The 15,427-nt window shown below is 39.2% G+C and overlaps 1 pseudogene; it reads right to left on the reverse strand.

The window, feature by feature from the left end:
- Positions 1 to 1,505: 1,505 nt before the first annotated feature.
- LOC101352524 (heterogeneous nuclear ribonucleoprotein L pseudogene) lies at positions 1,506 to 3,215 on the reverse strand (annotated as a pseudogene).
- Positions 3,216 to 15,427: the final 12,212 nt, after the last annotated feature.

Here is a 15,427-nt window from a genome sequence, read left to right on the forward strand (position 1 = left end):
TTCAGAAAGCTATGCACTTATTGCAATTTTAGTATTATTATTCATTACAAAGTTAAATTGTTTTCCAAAGTGGTTATACCAATTTACATGCTTACCAGTGATGTATGTCACATAGGCTTTTAAAGGAAATTTTAGAAGAGAATATAAACTTATCCATAATTTTATCAATAAAACACAATTATTTTTTATTTTCATGTATTTCTTACAAATTTTTGGCAATTAAAAATATCATTTTGAAGATAAGAAGGTGGCATGAGGGCTATTTAGATGAAACTGCATCTCATTTACCACCTGTCTGCAAACAGTATTTGTTAATCGAATAATAAGTTACACTTTTTCCTATTTATTTCTACATCACGTGGAAATGGCTGGATAAATTTTCACCAAATCTGGAGATTATATTTAAGATGGCCTGACTGCAAACACAGGGTACCAGGTGTGATGGTTTAGGCTGTGTGTCAACTTGGCTGGGCCATGATTCTCAGGAGTTTGACAGTTATGATGTAGTTTGGCAGCTATGCAGTGATGTAGTCACCTCCGTAATGAGATCTGGTATATTGTAATCACTCCATGATGAGATCTGCTATGATCACCCAATCAGTTGAAAGGGAGTTTCCTTGAGGGTATGGCCTGCATCCAATATATGTGGACTTTCTGGTAAAGCGTGCTGGCTTTTGTTCACTCTGGATCCTGCTTCTGGCTCCTGTTTATCTGACCTCTGGTTTTTAGGACTTGAGCTAGCAACTTACCCGCTAATCTTGGAATTTGTCAGCCTCTGCAGCCTGTGAGCCAGAGGCCTGCCATCTGGCCTGCTGATCTTGAGTTTGTCAGCCCCTGCAGCTGCATGAGTCAGGCGAAGCATCCAGCATGACCTACAGACTTGAGACTTTCCAGCCTCTACAACTGGGTGAGCCATTTCCTTGATATAAATCTCTCTCTCTCTCTCTTTTATATACATACATATATGTATGTATGTGCATGTGTATATATAAATATATATATATATATATATATACACACATGATCAGACCCCTGCTGACTTCCCAGCAGCTGCCCTCCCCATCCTTATATTTATTACTCTTCTATCACACTGGTCTTATTTTAAGTCTTCAAATTAGTCTACACTTTCCCCTTCCCAAGAAATTTTTATTTCCCCTTCCCTTGCTTGGGCTCAATCATAGCAATGATTGTGAGGATGTTGCAGGACCAGGCAGTGTTTTATTTTATTTTCCAAACAATTTTATTGAAATGTGCCAAGAGTACATGGGTGTCACAAATGTATGAATAGGGGGAAAAATCACGTGTACAATAATTTTTTTAAAGTGAAGGTTAATCTTGGGAGACATCAGTTCCCCTCCCCCTCCCCCTCCAGACTTCCAGCATTTCCATTATGGTTAAGCTCTACTAACCTAGCATTAAAAAAAGGAATACAAGAACTTTTGCCAAAAAAAAAAAAAACCAAACAAAAACGGCATAAAGGAAAAATGTTTTCCTGCTCAGATGGGACTCTCCTGGGCTCCAAATTAGGAGGCATGCTGAACAGTGCAGAAACACAGCTTCAATGTGTAAGGGTATGGCCCGTTTGGGTTCTTCTTTTGGTAATGATTCAGGAAGCCCAGCATTTCCAGGGCATCACTCTTGGATTCCCACTCCAGCAGCCCAGAGGAGCTGCGCTCGCTTTTGCCTGAGAACGCTTTCACACAGGAGGGCCGCTTCACTCCCAGCTTGTCGCAGATCTCAAAGAAGTTCTCCTCAGTCACCTCCAGCGGGGCGTTGAAGAAATGCAGCACATTGCTGGGGTGCTGGATGCGGTTCTTTGCTGCCTGCTCCGGGGTGGAGAATCGATTGTTCCTTGAGCCGCTGAAGTCTTTGTAACTGCAGGACCCGTCCTCTAGCCCGTATGACTCACCAGGCATGATGGCTGGTTGCTTTGATACACAGACATTCGGTTTCTGCCCGAACATGAAGTTGTTGTTGAGGTAGGTGATGGCCCGGTCCACAGCATAGCCATCAGCCATTTCTACCATGGCGGCCCCCGGCTTGCTTTTCATGAATTTAACCTTCTCCACATTGCCGTACAAGCAGAAGACATTGAAGACTCGATCACAGTTCATCTTAGATTGATCCAAGCCATAGACCATGAGCACAGGGCTGTCGGCGTGAGGGCCATACTCTGGTGGTGAGGGACGGGGTGGGGGGGTGCCCATACTGGGGGCCATAGTGACTGGGGCCCAGGTGGTGACCCCCCACGGGCGGGCCCCTCCGTCCCCCTTCGTAGTGAGGTGGGGGGGCCTTAGCCCTCATCATGATAATGGCTGTGGTACCCACCGTGGGGCCCTCCATATTCTGTGGGGTGATCTCCCAGGAATGAGCGCTGTCTGACGTTTGTTGGGGTTGCTGCCAGGGTCACCTTGTCCACTGAGATTTGGGTTTGTGTAATCCCAAGTATCCTGATCGTTCTTAAACACATTCAAACGTGTAGGCTTTGCATACTCTATCTTCAGAATGCAACAGCCAGAGTAGATATCGGCCCCACTGAGTGAGGCCTTGGCCCGCTGGGCACTTTGTACAAATTCCACCATGGCCCGGACTCCATTCTTCCGGAAAACGACAATTCTCTGGACGGGGCCACAAGGATTACAGATAGTGTAAAGAACATCCTTGGTGATGGAATAAATGGGATTCAGGATGGTAAAGAGAAGCACACTGTTGACACTCTGGGAGTCATCCGAGTCCCTGCGGCGGGAGATCTTATGGCTGGTAGAGAAGTTGACAAAAGCTGGGTGACCAGCAATACAGATCTGGTTGTCGGCTGCGTAGTTTACCGCGTTGCAAGCCCCCAACACATCTTCAAACTCCACCAGCGCTTGTCTCTTTTTAAGCATTACCACCACATAGCTGATGGGTCCAAACTCTTGGCAAGGCCTCCACAAGGTCAGCTTCCACCACGCCATCAATTAAGCCCCTGATGTGGACAACTGGGGAGGCAGGAGTTTTATGAGGGTCATCGTAATTCTCCCCGCCGCCACCCTGGCTCCTCCACCACCGCCACCACCGCCTCGGTGCTGGTCGCCGGCCTTGTCAGTCTTGAGCCGCTTAGGCGCCCGGCCGCCCTCACGGCCGCCGCCGTAGTAGCGGCCCCCGCCGCCTCCGCCGTCCGCCGCTGCCATCTTCACCATCGCTCCCGCCCGCCGCCGCTGCTAGTCCGGTTGCGGCCTCTTCGGCTGTCCATTTGTAGCTGTTGCTTGGGCTCAATCACAGCAATGATTGTGAGGATGGTGCAGGACCAGGCAGGGTTTCATTCTGTCGTACACCGGGTTGCTATGAGTTGAAACTAACTCGATGGCACCTAACAGCAACTACAGCCCTTGATAATTCCAACTTATCCTTCGGGTCTAAAATGGAGTGCAAATTCCTCAGAAAACTTTCTTTGCGAATTCCTCATCTACATCAGGTCCCTTGATAGATGCTCTCACGGCATCCTGTGCTCCTCCTTCACGGCATTCATCCCTGGTTGTAATTATGCTCCCATTTCTGTGATTACTGGCTTAATGTCTCTTTCTCTATCAGAAATATTTATATGTGTGAGGACAAGAAACCATGACTTTTTTTTAACCTGGTCCATGTTGTTGTTAGTTGCTATCCAGTCAATTCCGACTCATAGCGACCCCACGTGTTGCAAAGTAGAACTGTGCTCCACAGGGTTTTCAAGGCTATGACTTATGGAAGCAGATCACCAGGCCTGTCGTTTGAGTACCGCTGAGTGAGTTTGAACTGCCCACCTTTCAACTAGCAGTCAAACACTTCACTGTTAGCGACTCCCAGGGACCCCCGTAGTATGTGCTTAATAAAACTTACTGAATGAATGAATAAGTCAATTAAAAATTATTGAGTATCTTCTGTTCAGCGCAGTAATCATCTTGAAAGAGCAAGAATACAAATTAATTCAAAATATGTAAAAATTCCTAAACCCCAAATAATTAGAGGCTAAAGCAAGAGAGTACGCAATTAAGCGCTAAAACGTGCAGTATAGATTGAAACTGCTAGAGGAATGCAAGGAAGGTAGAGAGAATCTGGGTTCTAACAACCGGACAAGTCTTCATGGAGGGGGTTTGCGCATGCACACAGAGTTTGGTCACTTCACGGAGCAGATATAAATTTTTACTCTCCCGTAGCTTAAACCTTAATTATAACAGTTATTGATTCTTTTTACAGCACTTCTTTCGCTGTTGTAAAGGGCCTCATAAATATGCTATTATTTAAAATTCCTATTTTCATCTTGCCGTAGTCATGTGTTTCTTTGCTTTTCCTACCACCAGTCTGAGTGACATCAAGAAATGCTGCGTTTGCTCTGGAGGGGCTGCCCCAAGTCGGAGCCTGCAGAAGGAATGGTGTTCATGGCACCGAAGTGACACTCCCCCCCAACCCCAAGCAGCAGATGAAATATTTCAAAGGGTACATCTGCCACCACCACTGAGACTTTATGGAGTACCCACACATGTAGACTCACTAAAGTGGGCATGACAGCTGAAAAATATTAGAAGTGTGTGTGTTTTTAAAAACAACTTATGGTTAGGAATTAAGAAATGACTTTAAATAAGAACATAATTTTTTTTTTTTTTTGCAAGTGTGTACTTATTTCTTTTTCCTTTTTTTTTGAAGACCCCACACTTGCAAAATCTTTTAGGTCATGTGTTTGCTTTATGAAACATTTGGCAAGTAATAGGTGCCATGGGAATATGTCCACTCCATCTGGAATCAGCAGATCCTCCTGGTTTCATTGTACCTGAATTACCACCAGTCCCCACGGCTCACAAATGGTTTTGTTTTCTTCCTTTAATAAAATTTGGATGTAATAATTAAATGGAGAGGCCTCACTGAAGTGAGTTCTTTCTTAAATTTTGTAAGGCAAATCTTGGGGAAGAAAGTAAAAGCATATTTGCCAATTTCATGTTTACAAAAACGAAACCTGCATAGAATGTAATTACTGACATTTCTTCTTAGTAGAGAATTTTCTTCTATAAAACAAGGCCTGGTGATCATACATTATTTCAGATTTATTCTGCCCTCCTCAGTGGAAAACTTTTTAAAGGCATTTAACTTTATTTAGGTAATAACAAGTTATGGGTCATGTTGTCCTAACTTTTCTGTTCCTTTTAAAAGTTGAATAAATATTAAAACTGGAAAAATGATTTGGTTATCTGATCCATTCTCTGTCAGAGCGAGACTGTTTCTTACTGTATCTTTTTTGATTTCAATTTTGTCATTGTTTGAGGATGGTTATATCACTTCCCAAAGAGCCTTATGGATTTCCACACCTCCAATTATTTTGTTTTGTTTTATTTTCTTTTACTTTGTTTTATTTTAAGGAAGAGGTCATGCAGAAAATCAGGCTTATAATCTCACAAATACAGCATCCCTTGTTTGATATTTGGATCTTTCTTCTTTCATTTTGGCAAGAAATACTGTGGGAATAAGTGTTTCTGCCAAGTATCAGTTATTTAAATATTTTATTACCTCACAAAATAAAAAGGAAGAAAAAAAAGAAAAAAAACCAAAAAGCCTAGTTTAGCTAAGACAATTGGACAAAGATAAAATTCCTGATCTATCCAAAGACTGAGTTCCTGCCCTTTCTTTAGAACAACACTAGAATTTTTAAAAATCCCTTTTGTAACAGTTCTGGAGATATTTGTACTATTGTTAAATCAGCCCAAATGTTAACAATTAAAGTCATAGTTTTCTAAGTAGGAAAATTTTGATATAAAAAAAAAATGACTTTTCCACACAAAAGCAAAAACAGAACAACAGCAACCAAGAAATATAGTAATAAAGTACCAAACTACATACAGTATTAGGAGGAAGAAAACACAAATACACGTACACATACATAGACACAAAGACTTTTCACTGATCTTCATTGTGCATATATTTCTGATTAAACAGTCTTGAGGAGAGAGTTGTCATTAGAAGAGTTTGGTGTGAGTGTACATGTATGTGTGTGTGTGCATGTATGTACATGTGTGTAAGCAAAGACTGAACAAAACCAGATGTTCTATTTAGAAATTAACCATTTTGCATATGCTAATTTTGTTTGCTTAATTGCTACAAAATACAAGTTCATTTTTAGTGGAGAGGTATAAGCCTGAAGATTTTGACCTTCAAACTTAGGAGAAATCTAAATAGATCTAAACCCAAAAAACCCAAACCTGTTGCTTTCGAGTTGATTCCAACTCCTAGAGACCCTATAGGACAGAGTAGAACTGCCTCATAGGGTTTCCAAGGCTGTAATCTTTTATGGAAGCAGAAAGCCATAGCTTTCTCCCACACAGCGGCTGGTGGGTTTGAACTGTTGGCCTTTCTGTCAGCAGCTGAGTGCTTAACTACTGTGCCACCAGGGCTCCCTGCTGAGCATCTAAGTAGGTCTAATTCTACTATTGAAAATATATTGTCTGATTTATCTGGCAAGAAATGTTCAGATCATCTTTATAAAACCCGTTTCTAGTTTCATATTTATTTCACCCACCACGTTGTACTGTGGACTCAATGTCTTTATTGGCAAACTGAAAAATAAAGAAAAATAAAGGACCAACATATTTTACAAAAGGAATCTCATTAAACCATTTCCTATAATGGTGGGGTATTTGATTTAAGATTACTTCTTTTGGACCCAGTTTAAGGGTCTTCATTATTGATGGTTTTAGAAAGTCCTTGCCTTTAATGCATGTGAGCCGTCTGACAAACCCATAACATGAGTGTAAGGGAAACATTGTCAAATTCCAGTATATTAATATTTAATTATATTTTAATGTCCTAATGACAGATGGAATTCCCTTCATGCCAGTCTGTTGTTCCATGCCTGATTTTACATTTCTACCTTGAAATAAAGTGAATTTCTCCATTTGAATTCAGAGTAATAGGTTTCTGAATGAAATGCATTGAGCCTATGAGAAAGCTAGGATAGTCTTCTGTGAACTGTTGGTTATAATTTTAACACCAGTAGCTTTCTACATCAAATATAAGGCTCTGATTTTAATGGACAGAAAGGTCATATTTTTAGAAATTATTATCTACAAATAAAATCTTTCAATATTCTATCATCATATATACATTTGTATAAGATAATACTACAACCCATTGCCGTCGAGTCAATTCCAACTCATAGCAACCCTATAGGACAGAGTAGAATTGCCCCATAGGGTTTCTAAGGAGCAGCTGGTGGATTCGAATTGCCAACCTTTTGGTTAGCAGTCATGCTCTTAACCACTGCGCCACCAGGATAATACTATAAGAAGATACTATAAAGATGAAAAGAATACGTGATTATATTAGTGATTATTGGACAATTCTAATGCTATACCTGGCACTCTAGCTGATACTTATAGGATTTCTTTCTTAAAAATTATTTTTAGGGACAGTCTTCTGAAACCTAGTTATGATAAAACTCTAAACATTTCTATGTAGAGATCAGAGAACACCTTAGTCAGATCACAACTCTCAAGCTTTAGATGACATAAATACATTTTATTAAATCACAGAAAGAAGAGATCAGTGCTTCTCATTCATTAAAAAAAAAAATTAATGGAATTACAATTTATTTGTATGTATTTGAAAATAGCTTAGTCTCTGATATAATGACTCAGAAGTTGTTCCATGAAATAAGCAACATTATAAGGAATAATTTTAGTAACCTCTGGATTATCTATTTTTTTGGGATGGCTTGGCTTAGTCTCACACACACACACACAGACTTGGCATGTTATCAAATACATGTGAGCATTTTTTCATTTTATTCCCTTCACTCATAAATTTGTCCAAGACAATCACAACTCTGGATATGGACAAAGGGAGGTGAATGCAGGTTTTTGAAGCCTGAAACATATACAATTTGGTGGATTCTCCTTCAGGAAAATGAAACAAAATTACAAACATGAAAGTAGGTACAGGACCTAGGAAGGGACGATTGCTAGTGAGGTATCCTGAAGCTTAAGCTTCATTAGCTTCTCAGAAATATTCCAGTGAATATGGGAATATAGATTGTGGTCTCTGTGTGAGGTTTCATTCCCAAGGGGAAGAGTTAATGTTGGTAGTTAAAGACATTTATGATGCTAATGTACTAGTTTCTGTCTCTTTCCCTTCCTCTCATTTTCTCACGCTTTCTCACTCATTTTCTCACGCTTTCTCACTCATTTTCTCTCTCAGGCTCAGTGTTTGATCTTTTTGAGAATTTTACCATTCATTCTTCTCTCTGGTGTTTTAGGTTGGGACTCATCTTGAGACGATCTGGGCTGGGACAATTACATTGTTCTTATGGTGTAAGAAACTCTTACTTTTCCTTTCCTCCTTTGAAGTTTTTCTCCATTCTCATTATTTCTTGCCATTGAAGTTTTCAGATACAGAAGGCCGAGACTCAGGTGTAGAGTTTAGGTCAAGTGTCTGAAATGCAAAACCAGGCAGTTGATAAAAATGAGTGAAACAGACCTGGTATAAGAAAAACAACAATAAGTAACAGAGACTGGATGTGTTTGCTCCATGGACAGGGCAGCCAAGCTTCAACTCTGGACAAAATGTTCCCAGATAGGGATATGATGCCAGTGTTGCCAGATCTTTTTTTTCTTTTTTCAAGAAAAACAGCAATCTGGTGTTTAAAATATGAAATCTTCTGATTTTGAAATGTTTGCAAGTCATTCAATATTTTCAGAAACTCACTGGGGCCAAACCGTGTTTGAGCCTACTCCAGGTAATGGACACCAATTTGTAATCCCTGGTCTATAGGGAAAGGGTAATTTGGGGCTGTTCAGTCCACCTATCCTGTAGGCTACCTAAGTCTACTTCTTAGGGAAAAGGAGTCTCCTCCTGGTCCAGGCTAGATCTTCAGGGTTTTCGACCAACTGCTTCAGAAGAATGAAGAACATATGTTTGTTTGGCCGTGTCCTCTGCACCTTCATGTCCTCAAGTGACCTCAGGTAAAATGAGGATAGATATTGAGAGATAGTGACTGGTGGTAGAACAAGATTCAGGTATTTAAGATCCTGGGTTTCTAATAGAATTCCATTCAAACTGTACCTTAGATGTTACTGATATTGCATAGACTTTCTTTTTCAATTTCTTTGACATCTTCTTGGCCTTTAATCTATAGAAGTCGTTCCTGAACTCTAAACTCTGTAGTTGTGGCATTTTGTGGTTTCATGTCCATCCAGGAATGTCTTGCTGTTGAGGATTTTCATATTCCCACATTAAACGTGGAGAGCAGCACGATTATACAGAATGCGTTTCCTGTTATTTGGCCTCTTGACATTTCCAGTATGCTCTATAGCTGAGTCTGGATAGGTTTTTGTATGTAGTTTAAATCCCTTGCAAAAAAAACAGCAGGTCTGAGATGTAATTTCTTTTTTCTCTAGGGAGCATCCATGGTCTAAATTGACATCAACACATGATAGAAATTGTTCAATCCCTGATATAGTCATTCAGGAATTTTTGCTATTTTAAGGCCTATTATTATTTCCAGCAGTTGCTACTTCATCACTCAGCAAAATACTGTCATCCAGAACTGCCTGACATATCAGTAGTTCTTTTCCTGGCCTTAACTCACAAGCAGCCAGTCCTGCCACTTAAGACAGACATGAGAGGGGGCAAGAGTTTACGGCTTTGGGTCTAAGAAGAAATGTAGTACAATCTCTGTTTCCTTCCTCTTCCTCTTTTCTTTTCCTAGAAATCTGGATTTTTTTGGGAACTCTGAGCAGCCTTATCTGAATGAATCCAAGCAGGGTTTGAGACTTCACTCTGCCTTTCCTACTTCAACTGCATCTGCAACTTCCTGCAAAATGGGAGATGCAAGCAATGAAGGAAGTGAAGAATAGAGGAGAAAAATAAAACACAGAGGGTTTTTGCAAAATACACAGATACACAGAACAGAAAAGATGGAGAAGGGAAAAATAGAAGACTCTAAGAATGATGAAATAGGGAGAATTAGGGGGGAAAAACATGCTCGATTTTAAGCTTCTCTTTCTTTCCTGACTTCTAAAGAGTATTTAAGTGCTTTACATTTCTTCATTTTACATGTGGGTTCTCAATGGTATGCATTTTTTTTAATTAGTATTTTTTCTCTCCATTATGCTAGTTCACTATAGATTTTACATTCCCCTAGTTGTTAAATTAATGCTTCATAAGACATAATACTCTCTGAGAGCCTCATCTTACATTCTTCCTACAAATGCCTTTGTTGCTGTTATTGTTGTTTTTCCCCGAGGTTTCTGAATCTACTGAAGATTCGTTAACTTACGCACTAATGAGTTTTGTGTGGATGTAGCCTCACATAAATAAAAATGTAGCCAACTTTGGAGGATAAATCAGCCAAGCATGGCAGGAAAGAGCATGTGAGGACTTTGCAGCTGTGAAGACTTTTTAAAAAAGTAATTTGAAAAGAGGTTGTATCATACCATAGTTTATTGCATTATCACTTTACAGTAGATAGTATTACTGTACTGATTCCTGAGCTATTGCTTGCTTAGATGACTAAATCGCCATTTTTAATTAGCTTTATGCTTTTCTTAAAGGTTAATTTTTTTTTTTTAAATCAAGATTACTTGATTGCTAATGACAAGGGTGCTATGGTTTTGTATTTTTAAAGAAAATTTCCAAACTTATCTAATTGTACAGAACTATATTTCCTTTGGATTTTTTTCAAGAAAGTACATATTTTTAAAACCAGAAAACACATATTTACTAATAATATTAGTAAAACTAAATATTTTGTTTTTGGCAAGAGGGCCACAGCTAACATATTTAACAAAACGTAAACATTTGTGGTTCTATTTGGCTTTAAAATATACTTTATATCTCTCTTTTCTTATAACTCTCATAACTTTCTGGACAAAGGCACTACAGCAACGCAATAAATATGTTGTCTATAAAAATGTTTTTAGTGATACAGCATATTGGTAGAGTATATGCTATAAGGATTCTGCCCCCTCCAGCTCATGTCCCAAATCACACTGTGCCATCCACGTATTCTTGCCTTCGTGACTGAACAGTATACGTGTTTAGATGGCTATGGAACAGAGATTTTTTCTGTAGAGTTAATTGTTTCATCAGACCTGAAATAGGTGATGTGGCTTGTCACCACTCTAGGAAGCAGTGAGCTAAATCAAACCTCTCAGGTCAAGAATGTTCTTAGTCAAATCCTCACATTTTCCTCACAGGGTGCTCATTTTCTGAACACCTACTATGTGCCAGGCACCGTTCACAGTCGTGAACAAAACAGACGAAAGTCCCCGTCTACGTTGTTGTTGTGTGCTGTCAAGTAGATTTTTGACTCATAGTGACCCCATATGATAGAGTAAAACTACCCTATAGGTTTTTCTTGACTGTAATCTGTACAGAAGCAGATGGCTAGGTCTTTCTCCCATGGAGCCCCTGGCTGGATTCAAACTGCCAACGTTTGGTTAGCCCTGCCCATAGGGGATTTATGTTCTAGAGGGAGCGGATAGATTATAAATAAGGTGAATAAGTGAATTAAGTGGAAAATAAACGGCTTGTAAAGGCTTGAGGGAAAAGTGAAACCAGAGGTTAGAGTGGAGGTGGGGGTAGGAGAATTGCAATTTTAAACAGAAGGGCCAGAGCAAGACTCTGTAAAAAGGTGATATTTGAATGCAGATTTGAAGGAAGTGAGGGAGTGAGTCATAGGGATATCTGGGAGAAAGCACTCCAGATAAAGAAGACTGGAGATACAGAAGCCCAGGTGCAGGAGTGTGCCTGGTGTCTTCAAGGGAGTCAAGGAGAGAGCACAGGGAAATTAGTTTAGAGCAATAAGGTGGGGTGGACCTTACAGAGTCTTGTAGACTCTCATAAAGATTTTGGATTTTACCCTGCAGGAGAAGGGAAGGATGGTGCTGATCAGGAGAAGGCCAGGACCTCACTGAGCAATCTAAGAAGAGTGATTAGATGGAGAAGGGCAAAATTGAATGCTGAGGGATCATTGATGAGGCTACAGCAATAGTCCAGGCACAACAAGGGAATTCCGTTAGTTCTGCTTAATGGTTCTTCAGCTATCATAGTTGAGAACTTTATGCTACTCTCACATAGAAAATATGGTCGAGCATCAAGAAGCCACTAAGAAGCACTGCATGTGACTCTATTCTTTGTATTTTCCTCTATCACAGAAATGGCCAGGGGGACATCCTCCACATCAACCTTGTGACATTTTGGTAAATATACAATTATACTCGCAGAATCATCATATGTTATTTTTCTGCAACCAATTAATATGAACCAGATGTATGGTGAGCCAGAATACTCTCTGGAGGTTGTACTGAGAAAAGAAAGACACATTGATTTAGAGTCCACACCTGCAGCTCTTGCTGCTGTTTGCTGCTTCTGCGGCAGCTTTGACGTCAGCTGCTTAAGGAAAATCTCAGCTTCCAAATCCTCTCTTGTTGATTAAACAGAGGAACTCTGGGTCAACAAGATCATTTAATCACCTCATTGAGAAGCACAGAGTGTCAGGGAATGGCATCTTCCTATAAGAGGTCACTAAATCCACCTGGTGTTTAACATGATCTGCTTGCTTTAAAGTGAGCTTGAAGCAATCACTTCTAGTTATTTATGAAAATAAAGACTCCGAAAACGTAAGTACAGGTAGGAGAGGATTTGAAAGGTTGTGAGTAAAAAATGTAACCTCACTTGTTTTCCCAATAAGCCAAGAAATAATGAGCTTTTGCTTTACGTAAGGTCACGGACATAAGACATTTAAAAAGAGTGATAAAGAAGAATGGCTTTATTAAGTTGAGAAATAGTCAAAGAAAAGGATGGAAATTTTGAGATTTAGATTATGCATCAGAATAATCTACAACCATACCCAAAGAAAGCTCCAAACGTGGCTTAGATCAAAAGGTTTTTGTTTTTGCCTTTTTAATTTCTCATTTTTGCTGCTTAAGTGCTGAGTGGAACTTGACTTGATAATTGGTGAAATGTGCATGGTTAGAATGTTCTTCTTAAAGATTAAAGGTTCAGTAATATCCCGTGTTAATTACTGAGGTTATTGGCACAAATTCTCTCCCATATTTGGCATTGGTTTTATCAGATTTTAAGTTATGCCCACCCAAATTACTACATCCAGATTATAATATAAATTATTTCCTCTACTTTTAGTAATATTTTGGTAACAATGATTTTGTTACCTTTCTACCCATTTTTTAACCTCTTTGGGTCTTCTCCTGTACAAAAAATCTAATTTCATATAAACTGTACAATGTACTATATAGAGTGATTTATCCACCTACTAAGACAAGCAATTTGGGTTGCTTTACTTTTGGTCAAGATGAACTTACGCTGCATTGTTTTAATCAACAGCCCAAGAATATTTTGGCAATAGAAGTGATAGGTCCAAGAATGAGCTTGGTCTTCTAGGCCAGGGGAGGAAACATACTGTTTTAGAAAAGCAATCTCTTAGGATTAGAAAGCTAGACTTCTCTTCAGCACTGTCCACCACTGCTGTGGTGTATTTATGAATCCTGAGGATTATACTCAGTACTGCGGAATTTCTCTACTTCTCTCAGCAGAAATCATTTGGACTCTGTGTTGTTTCATATCTTCTTTTCATAGAGTAGAGTAATAGCTTGTTATTCTACAAATATGAAGTGTGAAATAAATGATACTGCTTCATTTTTTTTAAATCTCTGGACAAGATAAATGGCTTGACAGCGAGGAAATGTCTATTCTTTTATTCTTACTTTTCTTTCTTTCATATTTTTTAAGAATAAAAGAATGAATTAATTGCATTTGGAGAAATCCAGATGTCCTCAAAAGAGAGCCTACCGGCCAAAAGAGTTCTTTAGAAATTCTCTAATGAGTCAAAATTCCAACGTTCTTTCCCATGTTGGCTTGTGTAGCTCCCTAATATTGCTTTGGGTTAGGTCCAACCGATAAAGCTTCTCTCACCAAAGTATTTCTACAATTCTCTCAATTGTCAGTTGAGATCCCCGAATCCAGGATTTCTCCAAAAACTTATCCAAACTAGTCATTCATTCCCACTGATGCCTGAGCAGAGCCACAAATTGACAGAGTACAAAGGGAACAATATTTGTATGAATGTTGATTGACTCATATACTAATTAGTGATGGCAGTGTGTGGTGGTTTCCTTCGATATATGTTATATTATACTTAACTAGTCTCCTGTCTAGGATATCAGACATTATGCATTTGGACAATATTTACTATACTTGGTTTAATTATCTTTTATAGATTATCAATACAGAGTTAAATACAATGGTTCATAACAACGAATGCACACTACTTTGTGACACTCATGAAAACATTATGCAGTTTGAAAGTGTTTTTTAAGCATAGTAAAGTAAAATGCATACTATATAATAAGACAAACATTTGACTAACTGATGCTAAATAAGAACCCTATCTATCTGTTCTGACTTACCTACAAATTTGACTTAGAGATAGATATAGGAATGGATCTCGTTCGTAATCTGGGGACTGCCTGTAGAGCATCTTAAAAAAATGAGTGAAAAAATATGTGCAAAGTGCTGCTTCATAACCAAATGGATGTGTATAATTTTCTCCTTGGTAAAAGTTCCCAGGCGTTGTTCTCTGAAGTAGTCATTTAAATGATAGTGATCTTTAGAAGAGGCTGTTAGGATTAGATAATTGTGAGGGTATGACTCATAAACATGCCATTTAAATCTGGGAACAAGTAACTAGAGCCCACTCTTTCTGACCAAAAACCTCCCATTTTTGTGGGTTTTCAACCCCCACATGAATAGCATACACCTCCAGTCTTCAAACTGCCAGGTCCTCTTAGGGAAATGACCCATTCTATGATGAAGAATACCTAAATTCCACAAGTAAAAGGAGCAGCCCGTTATTACTTTTTCTATTCAGCACATGAAAAACACAAGTATGTGAGAACCAGGCACAACCAGTAATTTGGTAGCCAAACAACAGATCTGTGCTGTAACAGGAAAAATAAAAATATAACTCTACTTTGGTATTCTTGGATGGTCTGCCCTGGAAAGAGTAAAAATTGACTTGATTTTCTCACTTCCAGAACTATGTTCTTGTCTGCTACTAGATTCCAACTAAGAAACTTATGCACAAGGGGAATTCTACCTTTACTTCCATTCCAAGGACTGAGATTAAGTAGTATATATTTGCTGTGTCACATATAAGACCTTCGACTTACACACACCTCATAAATACATTTTGGGGTTGAACTACTTTAGGCTGTAATTTATTTTTTTCTCTAAGCAAGGAGCACAGTTCCGTCACTATTGGAATAATCAGAGTTCTGCACATCCGTGTTTGACTCCAACTTGCTTCATGACATTTAGAAAGGACAGTTCTTCCTACTTTAGTCTATAACACAATAAAAAGGAGATTGATGATGGCCCTTGTTTTGTCAATACCACTGAGGCATGT

Source organism: Trichechus manatus, unplaced genomic scaffold, assembly GCF_000243295.1.
Source record: "Trichechus manatus latirostris isolate Lorelei unplaced genomic scaffold, TriManLat1.0 scaffold00033, whole genome shotgun sequence".
Classification (NCBI taxonomy): domain Eukaryota; kingdom Metazoa; phylum Chordata; class Mammalia; order Sirenia; family Trichechidae; genus Trichechus; species Trichechus manatus.